Source organism: Sinohyriopsis cumingii, unplaced genomic scaffold (assembly GCF_028554795.1).
Source record: "Sinohyriopsis cumingii isolate HCF-2022 unplaced genomic scaffold, ASM2855479v2 utg001953l, whole genome shotgun sequence".
Lineage (NCBI taxonomy): Eukaryota > Metazoa > Mollusca > Bivalvia > Unionida > Unionidae > Sinohyriopsis > Sinohyriopsis cumingii.
This window is the reverse complement of record NW_028316091.1, coordinates 786056-804618: the sequence shown is the minus strand read 5'-3', so window position 1 is coordinate 804618 and position 18563 is coordinate 786056. Positions and strand designations below refer to the sequence as shown.

The 18563-nt window shown below is 33.8% G+C and overlaps 1 pseudogene across 1 annotated transcript; it reads right to left on the bottom strand.

Moving 5' to 3' along the window:
* Nucleotides 1-821: 821 nt before the first annotated feature.
* Nucleotides 822-4498, bottom strand: LOC149771327 (uncharacterized; annotated as a pseudogene). The gene is made up of 3 exons (XR_016418348.1): nucleotides 4360-4498; nucleotides 1654-2108; nucleotides 822-956 (listed from the first exon to the last, which is right to left on the bottom strand). The product of XR_016418348.1 is annotated as an uncharacterized LOC149771327 (transcript).
* Between the last annotated feature and the right edge of the window lie 14065 nt (nucleotides 4499-18563).

Here is an 18563-nt window from a genome sequence, read left to right as displayed (position 1 = left end):
GTATATATTTTGAGTTCTCAAACTCTTTTCATGGATGTTTTTGTGTATGTATTAGCACTGCTGCCATTTCATGGATGTCCATATGTATGTGTTAGCACTCCTATCCTGTTCAGGGGTGATATAAGTTTGTGTATATGTTATCATTCTACTGTTTTTATTGGTTCGTAAATTTAAATGTAGGTTAGTAAATGAATGGATGTTGGTCAGTTAAACTGCACATTAGTTGGTAGGTGTGGGTGCTCTTCAGTCAAATGGCATGCTGTTAGTAAATATTGGCGTTTATCAGTAGTGCCCTGGGTGTTGCTTAGACAAACATTGTACTGGTTAGTAGATATGGAGAATGATCAATCAAAACGGCGTTTTGTTTTATAGGCCTTATTGCTAGAGATTTAGCGGCGTATTGGTTAGTTATTGTAGGTGAAAGTCAGTAGACGATTGAGCTTTAGGTCAGTCAACGGTCTATTGATTAGTAGAATATGTGTGATGATCGGTCAAACGGTGTGTTTGTTAGTAAGTGTAGATTTTGATCAGTCAAAACAGCATATTGTTAGTAGGTTTGTGCGTTAGTCACTAAATGCCGTATTGGTTAGTAGGTGTAGGTGTTGGTCATTCAAACGTCACATTGCAAACTAAGATGAGTAGAAAATCGGAGGTTTAGGATTTCAATATGCATAGAGGTAGTCTGCTTATATATATGTATGTATGTATGTATGTATGTATGTATGTGTGTGTGTGTGTGTGTGTGTGTGTGAGAGAGAGAGAGAGAGAGAGAGAGAGAGGATCCCTTGATTAGATAACTGAAAATCACCACAAAAATAGTCTTGTTTTGTTTTCAATCAAACAATTTTATTAGAGTACTATATAAGAATAAATCTGTAACTAGGGTTCAAATGGACGTTGTCGTTTCGTTCGGTTGAGTCCCATTCTTTGGTTGTGTCTGTCTTTTTTAATAATATCTGTAAAATAAACACATGTGCTTAGTTTGATGAAGACAATGCAGTTTTATACACAATCAACGTGGTTCTTTAAAAACAATTAATGTATGTTAAATGAATGTATTGGTAAGCATAAGTATATAATTCATACTTATGTGACATTCAGCTACTTGCTTTTAAACCATACATTTATATAGGATTGCTGCTATTGCAAATAAAGATTTCATCATAATCTAAATCAGGAACTGGATCGTCTGTTGGTGTGTATAATTGATACATAATAGTTCTACCTAAAAACGACACAGATGTTCTAAAAGAGGATGTAAAACAGCAATGGCTAATTGCAGACACTGTGCAAGGTCCTTATATGTTCGAACAAAACAAACAAAAAAGAAGAGATAAGGTTTTGAGATGGACTATTTGGAGAAAATGGCATTACTTTACGATACGCGCGAACTAAAACGACTGAGTGCAAGGAAGAACCGCTATCATTATTACAGTGTTTGTTCTTCTACATTTGTGTCTTTTTAAAAATCATTCGGATAGTTATGTCCCATTTACAACCTGTATAATAAATAAAGTTGTAATATCGCTAGAATGCAGGAATTGTAATGTAAGGCATAATAAAGTTTAATCATCCAAAGGCGTAATTTTCGGATATATATTAAATACCTGGATACAAACAAAGGTGTGAGGAATGCAGAATATTAGTTCTTACTTCTTATGGCGTCTGCTGTAGCCGTATCCTCCTCCTAAGCCACCACCTAAGCCACCAGCAAATCCACCTAGACCACCTAGACCACCATAGCCTCCACCATATCCACCATAGCCTCCGCCATATCCTCCTAGACTGCCGTAACCGCCATATCCGCCATAGCCTCCGCCATATCCGCCATAGCCTCCGCCATATCCGCCATAGCCTCCGCCATATCCGCCATAGCCTCCGCCATATCCTCCTAGACCGCCGTATTCGCTATATCCACCATAGCCTCCACCATAGCCTCCACCATAGCCTCCGCCATATCCGCCGTAGCCACCGCCGTAACCACCATATCCACCATATCCTCCGCCATATCCACCGTAGCCACCACCATATCCACCATATCCACCTAAGGTAGCGAAGGTAGCACCTATCATGCAGGCTAGAAGGACTAGGGCAGTCTTCATTTTAGTCTGCAAACAAAAAAAATGTCACAATTACAGTTCTCATGCTGATTACAATCTTGAGTTGTGGAATGGTTGATTTTGTTGGTATGTGGGCCAGTCCCCAGAAGTCTCATAATAAAATAGACGTTCATTGAACAGCATTTCCATCAAACATTGAAATAATACAAACTGCATATATCCCAAATACAAACTTATCTCATTAACATCGAATGACAGTTTGAAAGCATTTAAGAGGCATGGAACATATTATCACGATTGCAAAATTTAGGATTTGTCGTAAATTTTTAATTAATTTATACCATCCGTTACCTGAAGATGCCTAATTCTTATACGTGAGTGTTAGTTACAACTGCCGTGTGCTTTAAATTAGTTGTACAAGTAGTTTTATTTCACGTTCTTCCAACATTACAAGGCAATATATGTTCAGAAATTCGTGTTCAATGCTCATCGTCTTAAACGTTGTTGTTGTTGTTGTGGGGTTTAACGCCATTTTTCAGCACGATAGGCTATACATGGCGGCCAGTATTAATGGTGGAGGAAGAACCCGGAAAACCCCGGAAAGAACCACCGACCCACGAGAAGCTACTGGCAAGCTTTCTCACATGCCCACATTGGCTGAATCTTAGACTCGAACCGCCGCAGACAGAGGTGAGATGGCAGTGATCCGTAACGAAGAGCGCTTTAGACCACTCGGCCACTCGGGGCCCCCTCTTAAACGTAATACTAATTTTGTATGTATTTTCAGTGACGTCAGCGTGTAGATATAGTCATGTAATGGACTTCCATATAGTCCATTGACAAGCGAATGGAGTAATGTAAATAAAACTCATGGGTATCACACTTGGGTGCCAAGCTTTTGATCTCTTGAAATAATTGGTAAGTAAGAAAATGAATACGCTTGCTCTAACATCATGAAAGGAAAATAGAAAATAAATGTGTACATAAAATCACTAGTAAGTGGAGTTCTAATTTAAATTATTTTTAGCATCATTCTGCTGATACACAAATACATAAATGCAAAATATTACATTCTTATAACGATATCTTTGAAATTTCGTATTTTTAAAATGTTGCTGTTATATAGGTCTGTTCTTCAGGACGACGATTATCAAGTCAAACTATATTATGGTAGTATAACTTGTTTGGGCTGCAAAATGATATTGTGCAATGTGTGTGTGTGTGTGTGTGTGTGTGTGTGTGTGTGTGTGTTCGTGTGCGTATGTATGTGTGTGTGTGTGATTTGGATTTGTAACGTAGCTCTAAACGATTTCCAGTCATATCGCTACGATGTAGCAGTTGATAGTGATCTCCAGCACTGGGTCATCATGCCGCAGACATGTAGCATAATGTCCCACCCAGTCACATTATCCTAACACCAGGCGGACCAGTCCTAACACTAACCTCTTAATGCTAATCGCCAAGCGAGTCAGCTGCTATTACCATTGTTTAAGTCTTTGGTATGACTCGGCCTGGGTTCGAACCCGCGACTTCCGAGGCGGACGCTGTAAACACTTATCAACCGGAGCGCTCCTGCAATATTTGTAACAAACGAATTTATTATCACAGTTTAGATAAAGTAACTGCCACCCTACCCCTACGTGTCATGCCATAAATCATAAGTAATCTAAGACCAATATTTAAATCTGAATACCGTTACAATGTAAAACAGAACGTCGTAATTTAAAGGTATTTGGTTATGTATTTGTCCTTAGTGTCATTTTGAGATGAATATATTCGCATTCAGGTATTCGTACATATTTTCTTGATATTCGCATTAGTTGTTCAATTTAATGAACAAAACGGAAACAGAGATATCGATTTACTACACCCGCATGCTTATTAAAGTTAGTATTATGGCATATAAAAGTACATTGGCATTGAACAATTGTTTGTTACTTACATATATCATTTTAAAAATTAAGAACTCTCTCAAACGTCCGTTGATTACGAAGTGTCTTATCATCCTTATTTAAAGTCGACTGATTTTACTTATAATTTACCCTACAAAATAAGAAAAGTCCAGGTTGTGTTCAAACATTAATTTAATGTCACACCTATGCATTATGAATTTAAGTCAACTATTTTCCCCCTAAAATCTAGAACAGATAAAACGCTTTTAACAAGCTATATTTGGAATTCATTATCTAAATGTTTTATGTAGACTAAATATAAATTTACATAAAAAACAATGCAAAGTTATTCTCAGTAAACTGTTTAACATATAAAAATTGCAATTGTGTCCTGTTAAAACACTTACCTGTGTGTCTAGCGAAGTTCTAAAAGAAAGGTTGATGTCTTGCCTCCGGATCGGCAGTTGGCGTACTGAATGGTTCAATCGGGGGTTCTTTTATACTCATAGCCGTGTTTTATCTCACAGCACATCTGTCATCATCAAATAAAATTGAATGATTCATACTGATGGAACGGAAAACAGACTGATTTGGCAAATATGCGTATATATGCAAAACCTGACAAAGAACAGCGCGAAAGTCTTTGTTAACAGTTCAGAAACTCGTTCCTTGTCAGTTATTTACATTTATCATCATCAATCCCTGACACACAACGTCCCTTCCTAGATCTAGTACACTTGAAAGTAGTTGGGTTTGCCATACGATCTGCACTCATTGTATCACTTTTCTCTAACTTTTGATGTATATTTGCAACGTGCAATAATAACTAAAATATTATATACCCTGATTTCTGATAGAGAAATTCCGAGTGACTCTTTACGGAGGTGGTTATTGCTTATCGGGTACAACTATGAATGCAAATAAACGCAACTCAATTCCATTTATTGTTGGAGCTACGTTTTGTCGAGAGGATATGGGATGCGGTACGTGCAGGCAAGAAAAGTGGGTTGCGTATAACTCGCAGACCTTGGTTTGAATCTTAGTAGGAGATTAAAGATAAAGCTCTAACTTGTATGATGATATTGTTTCTCCATTTAAATTCTCCAAACTAACAAACATCTTCGTGTGCATTGCAATTTTTTATTTTCACATTTTGCTATATTAGGTGTATATTTGCAGTGTACAATAAGAACTTCTACGTAGATATATTTATGTTAGAGAAATTCGGAATTTAATTACTGGCTGCTTCTGGCAGAGTCAATTACCGGCTGCTTCTGGCAGTGTCAATTACTGGCTGCTTCTGGCAGAGTCAATTACTGGCTCACCGATCAAATACGTGTCCTACTCATGAATTACTATGTCCACGACTGTACGACAGCCTTCTTTGGATGCGCGCTTTGCTAAAATGATATAGGTGCTGGTAAGAGATGTCAAGGCGATGGGGAGGTAAATTCGCGGTCGCAGAAGGGGATAATTTCTTTAATGCTTCAAGATCAGAGTGACCTCTTTAGGATGGAAACAAATTGGTGCTGCGGAATACTTGACTTCGCAAATTCAGTTCTACTCTTGTTTTAGCCACTATTTCATACTCTTTACATTTTCTCCACTTACAAGAGGTTGAAATTAAGAATTAAAAGACCAAAAATGCGTTATTGATCTGATATCATCAATTGTTGTTAATGTCCAGGTTTGTGCCTTAGTACCTGATAGGAAAAGTTCCCCCATACTGGACCTTGATGCAATATAAGCTTATCTACGCTTACACAATACGAAAACAAGTCATGATCGTTTAAAATTAATTTCTTATCCTGAATGACACTTGATTATGTAACCAATAGTTTCTTTTACTACAGATATACGAGAAAACGATGGTTTAAATGTTAAATTGACTTCAAGTGGTGTTGCAATTTAGAATTTACACATATATCGTTTCAAATACTGAACTGATTGTTTTGGATAGACAAACTTATCATGATTGCACAGGTCATGAAATGTACGTATTATAATTATAAGGTGAATTAAAAAAGTACCTAAACTCGCTACACTTATGCCACACAGTGAAATCTGGGATAAAGTACCTGAGATAATTACTCAAAAAATAAACTAAAACTGCATATGGCAAAATGACATCAGAATGAACCATTGTTTCAGCGGTGCTTTACACTTGAATATCGGTCACTCCAAACGTTGCTCAAGCTTAAGTTAGCTGGATATATATATATATATATATATATATATATATATATATATATATATGTATCCAGCTAAAATTTGCTTGAGCAATATATATATATGTATGTATGTATATGTATGTATGTATATATAATAATAATAACAATAATAATAATCACCCACCCACCCACCTCTCTTCCGCGTCGCCACTTACCACTTTTGGCGTTCATTGCCACCATATGGTTACTAGAATTTTTGTATTATGTAACATAATTTTGTAAAGTCAATGAATAACAAAAATATTAAAGCAACCCGAATGACTTGAAGTAATTCATAGTGTTAAGAATTTATACACTTGAATGAACTGAAGTAAATATGAAATGCAATTAGTCACAGGTGGTGACTAAAATAGTGTGGATTTTCGCCTAGCTGTAAATGCAGCCAAACTGTGGGGTCCAAATGAACGATGCTTCCGTCCTCCCCACTGTAGATGTAGGAGTATTAGAGTACCTGCATTTTAAACAATGCATTATTATGAGCAGTTAGTCACCACTTATATATATATATATATATATATATATATATATATATATATATATATATATATATATATATATATATATATATATATATTATTAAACACTTGATTGGTTAGTTATTTGTAACGATCTGTTACGATCGATCCTGATAACAGTGCAAAAGATAATCCTATACAGTATATAACATACATTCATTTAACCAAAATCGAGGTAAATGTGTGATTATGACAAGTTTATTGTACGATATACTGAATTAATAGATTTTCTTACAGAAATAATCGTGATAATTCGCTGGAGTTAAAAAGATCATAATAGACACGGATAATATAATAACAATGAATTCGGGTTTATTCCTAAACGCTTACTTAGCCCATTTATGTGACACTAGTTCTAATACATGAATTATTATTTATTTCTTATTGTGCTATTTTAATTGAACTGAGAATGAAAATTATGTGGGTTTTTTCCTTGTCGAATAATTACAAACAAAACGCAGAACATAAATGGCGAACCTCTGACATCGCACCGGAACTTGCAAGAAATTAGCTACTCCAATATATATTGCTGGTTAATGTATCTTAGGATACAATACCAAAACAAACACCCCAAACACCCCCAAAATAGCAAAAAATGAAAATTTGCATATCACAAATGAATAACGGATATATTTCATTTCTTGAGTGAAGAACGTCAGTACCTTTTATTATTTATCTTTGGAATATTACAGAGTTTAAACTGTACCCTATAGTATTGGTCTCTGCAATATTCAAAGACTTTAAAATGTACCCTATAGTATCGATCTCTGCAATATTCAAAGACTTTAAAATGTACCCTATAGTATTGGTCTCTGCAATATTCAAAGACTTTAAAATGTACTCTATAGTATTGATCTCTGCAATATTCAAAGACTTTAAACTGTACCCTGTAGTATCGATCTCTGCGATATTCAAAGACTTTAAACTGTACCCTGTAGTATTCATCTCGAAATATTCAAAGAATGTGAAGACTTGAAATAAAAGGAAGATGTTTGATTAAGCCAACATCATGCACGTGCTTTCATTAAATTTAATATAAGCTGAGACGACTTTTGTATCCATATTCTCATGTAGTACTTGACATTGTCGTTCAATAAAGAAATAAAATATTTCAAACGAAATTTCGAAGAACATTGGAAGTTGAAAGTCATTTAGAAGCATTAGTTCCATCACAAAAGTGTGGAGGGGAAGGCGAGGTGACTATATGTATACACGCAAAAATGCCTATTTAAGAGCAATCTAATCGAATAAATGTTGCTAAATTTTTAAAAGTAAAGCAATGTAGTATCGACGTAATCGCTAGTCCCCGCATTCCGCAAAATCTGTGCACATTACGTTTCCAGATAAACTAAAACTGTGTAAGAAAGTATAACTGTAAAGCCTTGACGTGAGTTTATTGTTAACCATAACTATTTATGTCTTACTAGATGTATGTGTATACATAATGCTTCTGCATTGCATCTTTAATTATGTCGCAGAAAACACAATACGATGCAGAACGTGTTATACAGGGCTTCCTTTGTTCAATTATAGTCAAATATGAGGTCTAAGATTTGGCACCAAGCTACATGGTATTGAATTAACAAATTTCAGAGATGTGATAGATATACTCGCCAGTTTAAAATGACATATAGAGGGAATATACGCTTCTGTTTAGTAGATACAGAGATATATTCACGAGTTGTATTTTCAGGGGATTTTCCGCTTCACAAGCACAATATATCATTATATCCTACTAAGCAAATAAATAACAACCCCCCCCCCCCACAAAACAGGAGATTTTATTTTCATTATATTTCTAAAGGGAAAGGCACCGATTGTTGTCATGGAAAATGCATTGCGCAATTAAATAAATGCGTTATTAACCCCGATATTAAGCGCGCGCACCGAATGTACTTAATACATTTTTAGACTTGTTGTATAATCGCTGAAAACCAGCTTAATTCCGATTAATGTGAAAGGTACGTTCACTGTTTGGAATTCTAATGTTATGAAGATTGATGTGCGTTACTGTACCTTTTGCATAAAAATGCCATTTACGTCACTCAAGGTACTAAGTCGGACGAGATTGACGATTTAATTGGAATGTCTTTTATATAGGCTGGTAGTAACCTTGTTTTCTTTTCTGAAACCAATATGATTAAAACATTCGAATTCACACAGCCAGTTAGCCCACTTCATAGTCACTATTTAATATTTTTCACATTTGCTCAAGTTGCTGAAGCTGTCAACGAGAATCAAAACACTGAGTAACTCTGATGTAAATATATAAATCAGTGGAATGTGTCACGAGTGATCTTGTGGGTTTTTTTACGCTCTACATTCCTTTACAGATTCAAATAGGAAACGCGTATTGTACAGTACAGTTCACTGACTAATAGGAGATCCTTCTGATGCGCCAATCGTTTCTTTCATTGACCATGGAAATAAAACAGACGCTAAAGTCATACCTACCATCCAACCGTACGTTGCAGTTTTAAATATGTTGGGCTAAAGAAAGGCTAGTGGGATGGTAATATCTTAACATATAAATATATTTGAAAGCCTAAAGTACTATTGTTCGACTTTAAGAAATGTATGTAAATGACGTGTTTTTTTAAGTTCACAATATTTTACAATGTGAAACAAACAATCAGTGATCTTTCACAAGACCGATATGTCGATGCAAAACCACCTTTGTGAGAAGGGGTTTATTTTCAAGACAGAATTAACTGTTTCCATGTATTGCAACGCTTATAATTCACGAAACTGTGACATATTTTATCTTTATTCAAACAATACAACTGTGTACATTTTAAAAGACTAAATCATACTTAAGTTCAGATTCAACCATTTGCTTTGCGGTCCTTTGTCAAAATATCATATTTGCCGAATCACTTCTCAAATGAAAAAATTATCGTTATTTCCATCTCGCAGATTAGTTCCACTTTGTAAGCTAATCAGTCAATTTTATAACAGCCTATAACATTGGAGAAATCCCGTTTTGATCATCTGCAAAGCGTGACATTTCTTGACTCTTTTGAACATGGGACCGAGTGATCCATGTCTCAGACAGCCAAAGTTGGCCCAGAATAACCAGTTCCTAGCCCGTTGAAAAGCTACTGAAAACATTTTCAATTATGCTTGCAGGCCTAGCAGCTGAAGTGGACAATGTGTTATCTAGTACGTTTGAATGTATTGCATGTGATTGTTAACTTTTCAAAGCCTTTTAAGACGCTCTGTACATTTACAAAACTGAAGAGCTAATTTCAAACATGCGTTTTATTTACTATTCGTCCTTCCAGTACGATGATGACAATGGCTTCACTAACTGGTTTGGTTTCGGCAAGTACTTGAGAGGCTGATTAAACCAATATGTGCCTTGAACTGTCTGTGGCACATTAAACAGGAGATGCCATTTGGGGCCGCTTGATCAATAGAGGAGATGCTGCAGTCCCGCGATTTATACACTGCCTCTGCAATTCTCCTCAATGTATAGTCCGCAGCACAAGTACGGATGGGACTGCACCATGTGGAACGATACAGAATCGGCAACACAATAAACGTTATTTTTGAAGTTTCAGTTTTGTTGCAGACATATATATTTCCAAACATGCATGTGTCTGTTGACGAGATAGGGCACTATACAACGTTTCTCGTCCCAGACGCATGTTGTTCTTAGGGCACAAATGTACCAATTTGAGTACCAAAGAATAAAATTAAGAAATCACAGGACCTTGACTCAAGAATGGGCTCCTAGTTATGAGGTCCTGGCGAGCTTCCTTTGGACCCCGATGACACCATAAGGTGTTGAAAGCCCCATGGTTAAGGCAGTTGAAAGTCTTAGAAATACCTTTACTGGTAAAACTACATCTCATGACAAGTCCAAGGTAGGGTACATGCTAAAAAAATTTAAAGTGATTTCACAACATATTATTGAATGGGATCATTGCATTTTAGAAGGTTACATTACGGAAGTCTTACCACTAAGAGTTCAGAAACAAGCTCATAACAAGGAAACGTCTTGGCGCAAAATGTACGAGGCGTCATAGCCTTCAAAGTTTGGATTTCATCGTCATTATACAAGGTCAGATATTTTGGACGTTCTTGTTGGCATAGTGCTAGTGATGTCTCAAACATGCGGATGCCAAGGACGTGAACCAAGAAATACATCCTCTTAGGTATGAACAGTTTAATACTTCCTATCAAATGAATGGCGTTGCCAAAGTCTTCTAAACCTTCGCAGCTGGAATTGCATTTAATAGGCAAACATTTTACAGTAATAAAATTTGCCTTTTAATTTAAAGCCAAAGAGATCTGATTGCCGCAGTGGGATTTATATAATACGAAACTAATTGGCAATATCAGTTCCTGCTACACATTCGTTATGTAATATTTCATGATTTCGATGGCGTTAGCTACTTGATGGTATTCAACCGTATATTTATCTTTAGAAATGTCATTATGCACTGAATGGGCAAGATGAATGATGACTCAAGTGAAATGACATTGACGATTACTTTCCTACCAGATATAAGGAGGCAATCTAGCAATCTTGAACGATTGTTTATCAAAATTGCAGTATTAAGTTTCTATTAATCTTTTCTCTGAAGCTACTGATTGAAGTTGGTTAGCTGAGTTAATATTGAACGCCTTCGTGTTCCACAGTTGATACATAAGTGAAGCTGTCAAGTAAATATCGATGAAGTTTAGATTCATAACCAAGTAACAAACAGGCAAGTCTTACGTTAGTAATTCATCGTATGGTTTGCTTACTAGCATTTTGTGTCTGGTGTGCTGTTGGAGGTACGTGGCTAGAATTGGTCGAGAAAGGTTTGGTTTTTCCCATGGTTTTGTGAAGTGGCGCAGCAAATGTTTGCATGATTGGTTATTCCTGAGGCAATCAAAATACTTGTGTTGCAAATATGCACCAAGAAGCCTAGAAATACTGTCATTAACAATCAGCTCTGATACACTGCCAGAACTATTAGCGGGAAATTAGCATGGTAAACATATACGATTCCAGATGGATGTTATCATACTTGTCTCTCCTTTGAAATATGAGACGAATTTGCCCGTAAAATAGAGATGCCAATTAGTTTAGTCTAGTGCAGGTTTACCATTGTTTCCATGAGATTGGGAAGATCGCTGCTGAGTTCCGGGTAATTTACACGTAAGAATGTGGTATACCTGTTCTACGTCATCAACCATCAAAAAGACTCAGACGTTTTGTGAAAAAGCCTCAACTCAGATTTAGAGTTCCTAGGTATAAGATGAGTGATAGGAAGGTGTCAGCAGCATGTGCAAATAAATTCTTTGTCCAGACAATAGTAAGACCTTATGTCAAGCCCAGCTGGTATATATGTATGCGGAAGAGGTTTTATGCTAGATGAAGTATGTGCCAGAACATGGTGTTGTTGATCCTATACTTCGTCTTCAAATGGCTGTTGACTAATTATTAGTGGTTTCAGATATAATGGAGTAATAATTTAAGAGTTAAGATAAGATGGAGAAATCCACTGATGAGAAGCTTTTGATGCTATATGGAGTAGCCCTATAGTGTATCCGTTCGATAAGTAATCTCCCTTTCTGGCTTCCGTTTCTGACCTGCTGATTTCCTGCATCATCTGGTTAAGAATGACTTGGTTCACTTGAGTGACAGAAGCTGGAGAGTCTAGATCTGGGAAATGGACTGATATAGGTGGTCAAGCAAATGGGCCTTGTCGGCTGGAAGAATCGCCTTGTCATACTGCTTTCCATACACTCTACGTTGCTTTCGGAGAGATATGTAGTTCTGCTTGGTTTATTTTATATATTAATAGAAACATATTATTCTATATGTTATTAGAATGTTAGTTATTAGAATGTTATTAAACTACGAGTCTATATATAAAATATAAAATATTAATAATTTTATTATGTATGTTTTTAAAATATTAATATTACTCTTATTATGGATGTCATTAAAACTGTTGTTAGCAGTGGTATGATACTATTCTATAATTTGTTTAAAATAATTTTCAGAAAAGCTTTTTTACATTATTTAAAACATAATTTATATGTGGTATCGTACATGTTATATAAACTGGTATTAAAGATATATATATATACATATATATATATATATATATATATATATATATATATATATATATATATATATTGAATATGTTATTCAAAATGTTATTCAAAAGATTACTAAAATTTTTATTCTATATCTTATTAATAAGTTATGATTTTCAGTGCATCAGGAGTAGAGAAGAGTGAAATAAGCAAATGCGATACGTACTGTATAACAATAAGTATTGGAGGTAAGCTATAGACTATTGTATTGCATTTTTAAAGCGCACAATTATAGCGTTTATTATACAGTTTCAGGTATGATGGCATTATTGTAACTGTTTGTCCATAGACTTACTTTATTCATGCAGAAACCACTGCAGAAGTTAATACACATATCATCCGGTACGTTGTAGCAAAAATCCCGTGATACTGATGGGCTTGATACGGTGGTAAGAATATGTAAACTTTCAGCTAGGTGCTCGCTTTGTCTAAGAGTTACGTTTTTGTGTACGTTGTACGAAGAAAAACTAATATCCGACCCAGACGAAGGTAACTGAAAGAGGAAAGGAGTCATTTTATAAATATGAGAAAATGGTTACTAACAGGCATATGTGTGTGCTTGATGAAAAAAAAATGAACCCGTGCTGCCTCCAACGCAATATCTAAATAAGAGAGAGAGAGAGAGAGAGAGAGAGAGAGAGAGAGAGAGAGAGAGAGAAAGAGAGAGAGAGAGAGATTAATATGTTTAATATGGAATTTTTTTGCCTTGGTGGCAAAATATTATGCAATGGTTTAGAACTTATGTTTCTCGTTTAGATATAGGTTTGGTTTAGACTTGGACAGATGTTACAAATCAATAAATTTGCAAGTAAACAAAACGCAAAGAGTAACTATGGAGGCATAGCTGCAAATGTGTGAGAGTAACTTTATAGACATTAAAAAAGTGTGAAAAACATATCATTTAAAATAACATTATTTAGCATAAAACAACCTCTAATTATATAATATGTTTGAACCATATTTTGGATACGTGTCTACTTCGCTGGAATGATTTTTTACTCACTCTGAGGAAAATGAATTTGCAATTATAAAACATGACAGAGCTAAATAAGAAGAGAAATGCACAGGTCAGAATTTATGCTTGCTGGAGATTTTAACGCAAATTAAAATGCACGCCCCGATTGTATTAGGCATGATTGTTGACACAGTTGTTGATAGAGAGGTAGATGACCGTAAAAATTAGGATCAAAGGGAGACAAATCAATATATAAACAAATCGTATTTCTTGCAGATTTACGGCAGATGTTGACACATTTAGCCGAGTTGTGTAAATTTATAATGGGTTTTTCAACAAACAAAATGCACGTTTTTGTTTATCGTGAATTAGGAAGAATGCACTTGAAAAACGTTCGAATTTTTCGATTTATTAAAGTTCTGGCTTCTGATTTTAAATTATCCAATAGCAAGATTGAAAACAATTGAAATGGGATGAAAGTTGTTGGGCAAAGGATGCAAAAACACATTATTATATATGGATTTGGTAATGGTTTGTTAAGAATGGGTGTAACTGAAAAACAACTGTTTATATAAATATTTATATAGAGGTTTAAAAGTATTTTCATGCAAGAACTGACACAAGATTTAGGCCATGGATTAGATTACCTTTTTAAACGTGTATTAAATGCATCTTGACGCTGCTAATATATTTAGATGACCTAGCGGAGTCGTACTTAGGTAACCGGATATGTTTGTTAAGAGCAAGAAATTAACTTACTTGAGCAAACACAGAAATGTATGATTCTTATTTATGTTTGCGTTCACAATAGAAAAAGAAATATATATTAGTGTCAACGAACAAAGACAATCAACTGCAATTAAAATAAATTACAAAAGTAGTGTCCAGATCAAGTGAAGATATAACTTATAATTTATTCAAACTAATATGTGTGCAAAGAGGCCTGAAAATTACCCAAATGAATTTAAAATGTTACAAAATTTAAGACGTGTATCCTTATCAAGCAATGTAATCATATTTATGAAACAAATAATATGTCTACAAACATTTATTGAATTAAGTATCACACAAAATTAGATATAAAAATTGAGGAAATGAGCAGATCGGAAAGATTTGTAGAAATATATATTTGATATAGTTTTATGTTACGTGTTTAGGCTCTCATAAACAGCAAAAAGAAAAAATTGAAGACAACGAGCTTTGTAAAACTTAACAAATAACTTATTTCCCTGGAAAAACAAGGTAAAAAGAAGGAAAAGAACTTATATTTTAAGAATAAAATCCTAACATAATCCAAAAATAATCCAAGAATTAAAATTTAGAACTCCTACTAATAAAATGTTCTAATGAATTTGAGTTCGAGTCCCGACGAAAATCCAAAATGGTAGTCAATATATTACTGAAGTGTCAACAGTTCTTTGTTGAACCATAGACAATAATATTCCAAATAAAATGTCAATAAATGTTTTTCTATGAGCACTTAAAAATTTCCAGGAAAGGGAATTAATAATTCCATAAAACAAAACTTCAACTCAAACTAGTCATAACAAAACACATTTAAGTGCTAATGGTATTATAGCCCAATCGACATTATTTCTCAAAAACATCACTATTAAATCTGGCTACTGGATAAGCTGAATTTCGAAATAATTGCTACATATTTAAACTCACGTAGTCACAGTACACCTCGATTTCACTCTATAAATCACACACTAAGAATGCATAAAAAATAAAAAAAAGGTCGTTTACTTCAACTCTTACGGATCCTCGATCAAGGTCAGGAACTAGGTTAGTATTAAATACAAAGTTCTAATATGTATAGGTTACTGCATTTGTATGGGCAAATATGAACGAGTTTTGGGATGGAATACTGCTCGACCTTGGGAGTGTAGTATATCCTTCAGACAAAACGAGTTCATATTTTCCCATACAAATGAAGTAACCTTTTTGTTATATGCTCATTTTTTAAATTCTACCTAAGGTTTAATTATATAAATAAAATACACTATAAGAAACAACGTAAATGAATGAATGCCGTATTCCAAACTAAATACACAAGCGCAGATTTGTCATTACACAATAACATCGTTATTAATGCGCACATAACTCCGCCCAGATAAATTTGAACTTAGTCGCGCGCTCGACATAACTTTCGAAAGAAAATGGTGTGTCTAGTTAAAATTGAAATTTGCAGTCATATTGTGAATAAATGCGCATTGCAACAACTTTTCCATTTGATCTGGAATGAATAGATTTATGTATTTTGTTTCGATTCGACGAAAGTTTGTGATTTTGGACTGGATTCATCTGTGCAAATTATACATGAAATACATCGGATTGAAACGTGTTTACATCTGCAAATGTGTTTCTGTTTCTGTCATTGAATGTTTAAAATCATAATGTGGGAAAAATATGAAGTCTTTCAATTCCAATTATCAAAAAGACGCTATGGAATTTAATGCTTATTTCATTTTGAGTGCAGTAAGGAGGATGCAATTGCACTTATCATCGAAATTACATCACAGTTTCGAAATGTGTAATCCAGATTGAAAACCTATGACATGGCTCATTTAATTCGGATTTGCAGAATTAAGAAAATAATTTTGGGGAAATTCAGGATGTAAAACTGTAAGTATATTCTATTTTGCCATTCTTATTACCAGCTAAAGAAGAGAGTATATGACTTGTCACTTGTATGTTATTTGTAAGGACCTTATCTTGCGTCTTTTATATACTGTAGCTAGCCTAAATCCGTAACATTGTATCAACGCGGTATGTGCCAAAACAGCTGGTATGTGGCAGTCCACGAAACATCTGTTTTAGCTCATTCAGAAACAAATTTAAACAACCACAACCTAAAGAGCCTCTTACGCGAGTGTACATGATTTGTGTACAAATCAAAAGTGCTGGCGTCTGCGTCCATTGTTTGTTTACAATAGAAAGTAGTTCCTTTATGCACGTGAATGCTATATGTGTATTGTCGCGCGAGTAATGCTGAACGATTCTGACAATGTAAAGTTAACAGGGAAAAAAATGAGCATATACTAATAGATGTTTACGAAAAAACAGTCAGGTCAATCTAATAAAATTACAGTAAATAAAATTAAATTACAATAACATGCAATGGAATAATAAAAAAATTCCAGTAAATAAAATTACATTACAATAGCATGTAATGGAATAATTAAAGAATTTAAAACTAACAAACAAATATTTAAATAAAATCAAATATAACTTAAATCACATATACAGAACATATATTAATATAAAGTATGTTCTAACAAGTTAATATAAAGTATGTTCTAACAAGTTAAACACTTATTGAATCTTTAAGAAATTTAATTGTTGACATCATAATGGCATACAAATAACAAAATAAATGTGATGCCTTTATAATAGAAAAACATAAATAGATCTAATTAACTAGTATGAAGCTATTAAGTATTAAACTATTATCACTGTTAAATAAACTAGTATAAATGTTAAATGAAGAAATAAAACCATATAACATTAAAAATGCTAAAATTAAATTAAATATACCAATAGATATAAGCATATTATATAATGCAAAGAAATATACTATTATGGATAAGAACTGAAAAATAAACCAGAAAAATACAATTTGCGTTGAATCTACAAAGAATTAATCATTTGAAACAACAGGGCACAAATAATATCCCTGTTATAAGTTTTAGAACATCAAATATACTTAAATATGTGTCCGACAAGGGCAAATTAATACAAGATGGAATTTGCAATTTTTAAAAATAACATTTGCTAGTTTGGCTGGAAAGAATTAAAAACAAATAACTCATAAACGGACAATAAGGGAAACTTAAATATTTATCTGTGGCATTGAATCACGGTATGTGGACATATCTGGTAGAGTAAATTTAGAACAAACTGATATTAGTTATATAATGGTACAAAAATGATATAAAACAACATTCAAGCGAAGCAGCATAAGATAATTAACTTGTGTTATGGAAATATCGGTACAAAGTCCAATTGAGTCAATATAGAACAAAAAGTCAAGCAGATACAGACCAATTTAAGACATGATTATTATGGAGTTTAAGCAGACGACAAGTTTAACAATTTGAACAGTTGTTCTTTTATTTTTTTATTTTTTTTATATTTTTTTTAAAGTTTTAACAACGATACAAAGTACAGCATGTGAGTGCAGCTTATCTTTCGGTTAAGTAATTTCAATTATACTAGTTACTTCTAATTGCCAGAAGTCTTGTTTGGTTAATAAAATGATGCTCAATTATCCGTTTTAAATAATTAATAGTTCTTAATAATCGATATAAAGTAACAATTCTTAAAAATTAATATATGACAAATAAGTCTTAATAATTCACATTTAATCAATAATTCGTAATAATTAATATAGAATTATCAGTTCTTTACTATTAATATATAATTAATAATTCTTAAAAAAATAATACATAATCATATTGTTAATAATTAATATACATGTAAGTTCTGTTACTAGGTTAGTATTACCATTACATATTTTGTTTATTACTTTCATTTTGTAAAGTATTTGATTGTATTATTTGTTCATTTGTTTTCTCCTTAATCATATATAGGCATTTGTACTGTATAATTTAATGTGAATGAGTTACACTTATTTTGGAACATGAAAAGAGTATGGATACATGTATTTACATTTATATACTGCTAAATGTGAAGGAAATAGACCAATACAAGAGGCTCTAACGTGCGAGAACAGAATTATAAAGGAACATGCGAAACACTTTACTGCAATGGCTACTACTATAATAGTTGCTTATCTAGTAATC